Source organism: Corvus brachyrhynchos, unplaced genomic scaffold (genome assembly GCF_000691975.1).
Source record: "Corvus brachyrhynchos isolate BGI_N302 unplaced genomic scaffold, ASM69197v1 scaffold56, whole genome shotgun sequence".
NCBI classification, from domain to species: Eukaryota; Metazoa; Chordata; class Aves; order Passeriformes; family Corvidae; genus Corvus; species Corvus brachyrhynchos.
In genome coordinates this window covers 9,130,515-9,137,032 of record NW_008238664.1, presented here as the reverse complement: position 1 = coordinate 9,137,032, position 6,518 = coordinate 9,130,515, and the positions used below count along the sequence as shown (strand labels likewise).

Genomic DNA, 6,518 nt, shown 5'->3' with positions numbered 1-6,518 from the left:
TGAGTTGTAAGCTCTGCGAAACGTTGCTCAGCAGGACCTCGTGGCGCAACGGTAGCGCGTCTGACTCCAGATCAGAAGGCTGCGTGTTCGAATCACGTCGGGGTCACATAACTTTTTCCTCTTTCTGTTAGCTTTTACCGCCTTCCTCGCACAGGAAACCGAGGGACGTTATTGTTCTTTTGATTCTTGTTGTTTTCCCCCACAGCTTAGGGTCTCCTCTATCGTTTGAGGCTAAGAGGGCAGCGCGAAGCAGAGGGCTCAATGGGGGTCAAGGCATAGAATTGCTGCTGTAGCGATGTAATCATAAAGATCCCGTTGGATAAAATTGGTATGTCTTTGTTTATGGTCTTTGTGTATATAGGACTGTCTGATTACACACCTAAACACAAAAGGCAAGAATGTGTCAAAGATTTACTTTATTAAGACAACCGACTGTGTGGAAACGATGAGAAAAATTCAGAAAGCTGTATAGAAAGAGTAACTTCTGAAGGGGACAGAGGCCCCAAAAATGGCAGAGGTACCATGTTTTCAGTACAGAAATTCACATAACAAGGAGTAAAAGTAAAGGCAGAGGCAGCAAGTGGTCTAACTGAGCCAAGAGTGCAGACAGATTCTTGCTTCTCTTAAGAACCCTGCAGAGGACTGAAACACTGACAGGGAGGGAGAGGGAACCAGGGTGCTGGTGGAGGGAACCTCCGAGGGTGATGGGCTTAGGCTGCGGAACAGAAGAGTTTTCTCAGAGTAGCCATTTCCACATGCTGAGGCGGACAGGTACCCACGGCAGAAGGGCACAGAGAGTACTTACCTTTGATCTAGACATGAGATAGCAAGTCCTAGAAGCAATACTTTAGTGATTCAGATGGACTGAAAAGTTTGACACTTGATAAAATTTAATTGGGAGGGAAACAATAGTTTGTCAAGGGCCTAAATTGAGAGAGAATGCCAGAGATGCAATTCTCACTTTGTAAGAACTGATTATTAGTGTTGTAAACCATAGAAGAAAATGAATACAGAAGTCTTAGAAATCAGATTCAGCAGAGTAACAAATTATGTGGGGCTTATTAAGCCAAACACTTTAGCTTTTACAGGCTAATGCTTGTTCTATATACCCTTAAAACTTTTTAAATACAGAAATTCTACATCTTCCTTAAGTGATCTGTTCCAGTACATTGCTACTCTTACTATTACAAAATGACTACATGTAGTTTAACCCTGATGTCTCTTTTGCCACAACTTAAATCCAGCCCTCATGTCATTGTGCTGGAGAACAATGTATTCCCTTCCTTTTTATAGGTACTTCTTACATATTTGAAATTTGTTATGCCTCTTTATAGCTGTTCTAGCATAACAGACTGTGTTTGCCGGGCCTCTGGTTATTTTATCGCTTGCCTCTGGAGCCTTTCCAAACAAGCTGCATTTTTAAGTGCCCAGAAGTGGTCACACTATTTCAGTTGACTCAGCTTTTACCAGGTTTCAATGGACAAGGAGGATTGCCTCATATGCTATGCTAACAGGACTTCCATTTAATGTGGTTAGTCCTTTTTTTTTTTAATGCACAATCTGTTAGATGGATTTTGTATGAGATGCATAATCTGTAAGACATTTCCCTGGTCCCACATAGTATCTTATCTCTCAGCCTCACCACCCACCAGAGGGTTGGATGTAAGAAGCAGTAGTAATCTGTTTGCATTCCTGTACCTCTGCCAAAGCAGGTGCCCTGCTCTAAACATTCCAGATTGTTGCCAGACAATATCTCTGGCTTGCAGTAAGGGTAATATCTGCCTATAGGAGTCGAAGTTTTCAGGGTGTGGTTTCACACTTGTATACTTGACATGTGCAGGTTGTCACAAAACAGTCTGTCTCGACCCACCGTGTCCATCCCTGCCTGTGCATTTTCCCTTCCACTTGGATCACATCGTGCAATGGCACTGCAGCAGCTGCTGGCTCAGCATGCGAATCTGCTGGCACAACTACTAGATCCAAGACAGGAAAAAGCACCAGGAGCACATGGCCTGGGACAGGATAGAGAGCAGGATCATCCCCTTCAGCAACAACCAGAAATACTAGTGGTTCAGTTAAAGTTTTTGTCAGCTGCTCTTTGGGAAGAGAGGTCACTGTCGCTAAATCAAAATCATCTAGTGATGTTTCAAAACTAAATGAAAGAATTAAATGTGCCTTAGCTGTGTACAAACTCTCCCACACAATTTCCTATTGGTGAAGTGGGCATAATAGTTCTCTTTGGTCTTACAGGTGTTTTGTCAGGTTGACTCCATTAATTCCAAGGCATCCAGGTATGCTGGTGGATATTTATCTCTCACCAGCATTTCAACAGCACATGTGCTTCTGTGGTTTTGTCTTTTCCTAATTTTTAAGTACTGCATTTTGTAACCTGGCTGATCTCTTAACAGAGATGTTTTTTTCTTATGAGAATGTTACTAGCTAAATATAGACAAAAGTTTAAATCCACTTAAGCTTCAAAAAATAGTGGAGCTGAAGTAATAGCTTGTATATGGTAAATATAGCTTCTGTCTGTGTTTGACAGAAATAAATATCCAAGTAATTCCGGTTTGGAAATGATTCAGTGTAGGAAACTACCCTGAAAACTGTCCATTTCGCTTCTGTCAGAGTACTTAAGCAGCAGCTGGTACTTCTGTTTTCAATCCTTGTTGGTATAGACCATCGACTATCACAAGATCAGCAGTAACAAGTTTTAAAGCAGTTGTACAAATTTATTTCCTTGCCTGGGGACAGCCATACAGTGCTGGGCATCCCTTTATTCACCCTCCCTTTGTTCACTGTGTCAGGTGACACGGGAAGAGCAGCATTCCCAGTGGCTGCCAGCTCCAGAACTGCTCTAGAAGCAATATGCTCCATTATCCTAAGGCATGATTTCTTTCTTGTCACTTTTCCATTTCTACTTCAAAAACAGACATTTCTAATGAGAAAACTAGAGTTATTAAAAAGCTACCTAATTTTTCTAAATCAATCAAGAATGTGGGAAAGAAATTATTGATTCTGGAAAGTATAGTTACACTGTGCTCTAATGATTAGGCAACTGCTCATTTTATTTCTAGTAAAGCTTTCCAGTTTCCATTGCGTTTCTCAAAGGGAATATAATTTTCATAGTGAAACCTGCTGTGCACCAAGACTGAATTAATACTTCATACAGCTTTTTTACACTTCCTTATCAGCTCAGTCTAAGACAAGAGCATGTCTGTAACACTTGCTTAAATGCCTTCACTATGAATTTATAGTCTTCACAATGTTATCTATTACGAGGCAAAAGTGAAAATTATACATCTATACTTTATTATAGATTGTTTTCCAGACCCTCCCCTGAATTTAGGATACTTTTTTGAATGAACATATATAGAAAAGTAATTTTTTCAGCATCCTGTGTCATAAACTAATTATTTCATCTTTATGGGTGGCATTAGAGGTTAGAAATCACGAACTTAGGGAAACTCAAGCTAGAAATCTGAGACAGTTCAAAAGGCATTCAGTGTTTTCATGTCAAAGATGAAATTGAAAAAAAAAAATTGTATGATTGAAAAATCTCTTTCTCACGCTCGGGAAAGCTAAGAAATTCCAGACATTTGGGAGGGTCCTACAAAGGAAGGATTTTTGGCTTCTCCTTTCAGCACATTTCACATTTTTAGGCAAGCTTAGAGCAGTTTTTTAACCACTGGAAATGGCCACAGTCTCACAACATTTGCACTTTTTTCCCTAAACTTTGCTTTTGTCAGCATTTATACTGACAAGAGGTAAATTGTAACTACCTGTTTCTCAGGTAGAGGCAGGTATTCTGGTCTTTGAAAACCAGAACTTGCAGTTAGGGATAAACATTCAAGTACTGGAAAGTGTCACAGAAGGCATGGTAAAACAACAGTTCCATGCTCCAGCCTTTAAAAAGCAAATTATTGAATAGGCATATGGACCAGAGACCCCATATTTGTGGTTTTTTTCCCCCACTGTAACAACATTAGAAAGATCTTCTGAGCTCATTCACAACGAACTCATTCCCTTCACCCCTTTGACTGCTGTCTCAGGCTACGAAATGTGACTTCCTTTCCTTCAAACAAAGCAAACTGTAAAGGTGCAGATCCTCTGCTGTATTAGGGTCTAATTGTTGTGACAGCTGCAGGTTCCAGTGTCAATGATCATGTATCTGCAGTTAGGTGCTTTCTTATAGTACTGTCCCTGACTTTACCTTGCCTGGAAGACACCTGTTGATCCCAAAGTACAACAGTAAAAAGTGTAGAACCAATGAAGGACAGTTTTGTGCCAAGGACTGTTTAGGCACTTGGCTTCCCAGAGAAGCCTACTGCTTGGAAGAAGAGTGACATTGAAGTATTATATTGTGCCTCTCTAGCTTTGGCTGCTTTGGAAGCAACTAAAGGCAGCCAATAAAAGCATTCTGTGTCAGTGCAAGGGAGTTACATCAGGGTAACATGGTAACAGAAAAAGTAATTCACAATAAATATTTTTTTTTTATAGTTGGGGAAATAACTTTCAAAACTTAAATGTACTTTAAATATGAACTTTAAACAATGTTAATCAGAGCCACAACCTCAGTGGCTCCACAACAACTGTACTGGAGCTTGAACAAATAGCCAAAACATATGATATGTTTCTGCTATCTTTATGCTTCTATGCCAGTTTCGTCTGACAGCAAAAATAAAAAAACCCCCACAGATCCAAGATAAGGCCAGTCAACCATCCATTTGCTATGACCAAAGCTGAACTGTGTGTGCAACTGTAGGGATTTACTACTTCATACCATATTCCTGTAGGGTTTTTTTATGCTACACTTAATGCATTAAAACCAGACCTACCATCAGTGTACTTAAGACTTCAAGCTGAGCAGTTGTATTTCCTTCCACTCCTAAATTGTCACTCACAAGAAAAGCCAGCACCAACTGTATTGCAGAATCTGAACCTGCACTCTTCCAAGAAGCACTGTCAGGTAACAAGCATCAGGCCTATCGTACCATTATTGTCCATGGGGATGTTAGATGGTGACTGCACTAACTTTTTAGATTGCATTTTCACTGTTAACTTTGGCTAAAATTTCCCAGACCCAGTTCCCCCTTACGCTGCTTTAAAACATTTTAGACTTTATACGAGTTGAAGTTGTTATTTTTTACATTAGTATGACACCTGAAGAATTTCTCTAAAGGATGCTGTGCAACTGGTTCTATATCTGAATAAGAAGCGAATTCCTAAAGGTAGGGGAAAAACTATTTTCCAAGCCACTTAAAAGCTTTTCAAGGTGAAAAAACACTATCTGTGCTTTAAATCAGTACTATCAAATTTGCAGAGGAATTAAATTTCCTTTAAGCATTTCCAAAACACTTGTCATATAATACCCATGTACAATTTTGGATAAAATATGCTGAAAAAATAGATAGAACCATCTAATTTGTTCTATTCAATCTTAAAAGTGATAGTAGTCAATCCACATTGATACATTACTTTTTACAGTGTACGTATGTGGTATTAATGGAGGAAGATGTTTCTACCCACTGTTCAGCCTCGTTGTCAAACAAACTGAACAGGTAAAGTATGTACACCAAGAACCAAGCACTTTCAGATATAAATTATAATGAACTTCAGATGACTGCCACCTCCTAGAGCTACTTGCACAACAAGGTAAATGCCCTAAGCTAAGCTTCTCCCTCGACTTAATTACTTTGTTTCACCACACCAATTCTTCTTTGTTGCACCACATCAATTCTCCAGTGGGAAGCATCAGGCTTCCTGTGGGTGGGTCCTTGATCCGCCTCGAAATTACCTTCCACAAAAAATAACCTTCATCTAGCTGATACTCAGGCTATAGCAAGATAAACAGGAACAACAGCCACCAGGACAGCTCCACGATGGAGCACACACAGTAGTGGAAATCCCTTTCCCCAACAGCAATTTAGAACTCTTTCTGGAACACAAAGAGTACTAGGTGCAAACACTAATAATCCTGATTCAGACCCATGACTGACGGGAAAATTAAAATATCCACATTTAAAGTCTTATCTCTGGTACTGCAAAGCAGTTCTCAAAAGCATAGGCTATAGAGTCAAATCTAAACACGAAACCCTTCCCATCATAAAATAGAAGCAGTGCGTGTTCCAGCAAGCAGCTTGTAAACACAGAAGGATTTAACCCGCTTGTTTAAAGACTGTAGGACTGCAGTCTTGAACTCAGCCGAACTTCCCCAGCAGGGACACGCGTGTGACATTTTGGAAGTCGGCTTTACAAATAAATAAATAAAACAACTATACGCCTTTCAACCTCCGCAGAACTATAGCTGCGAGTTTGGGGTTTTTTTACGCTTAAGTCAGTACACCGGCGGTAGTCACACTAACAGGTTAGCTACCGATTTCCCGGCTGGATTTCTTCTGGAGCCCGACAGCTAACGGGTTGGGCGAAGACGCTTATCCTGGGGCAGAGAGAACTCCCGTGCCCGCCCAGCCCGCGGTGCTGAGCGCGGGAGGGAAGGAGGGACGCCCGCGGCGCGCTCC

At 40.7% G+C, this 6,518-nt stretch overlaps 1 non-coding gene across 1 annotated transcript; it reads left to right on the top strand.

Annotated features, from left to right (window-relative positions):
- The first annotated feature begins 34 nt into the window (after positions 1–34).
- On the top strand, positions 35–106 carry TRNAW-CCA. The gene has a single exon. It is a non-coding gene; the product is annotated as a tRNA-Trp (tRNA).
- The last annotated feature ends 6,412 nt before the right edge of the window (positions 107–6,518 follow it).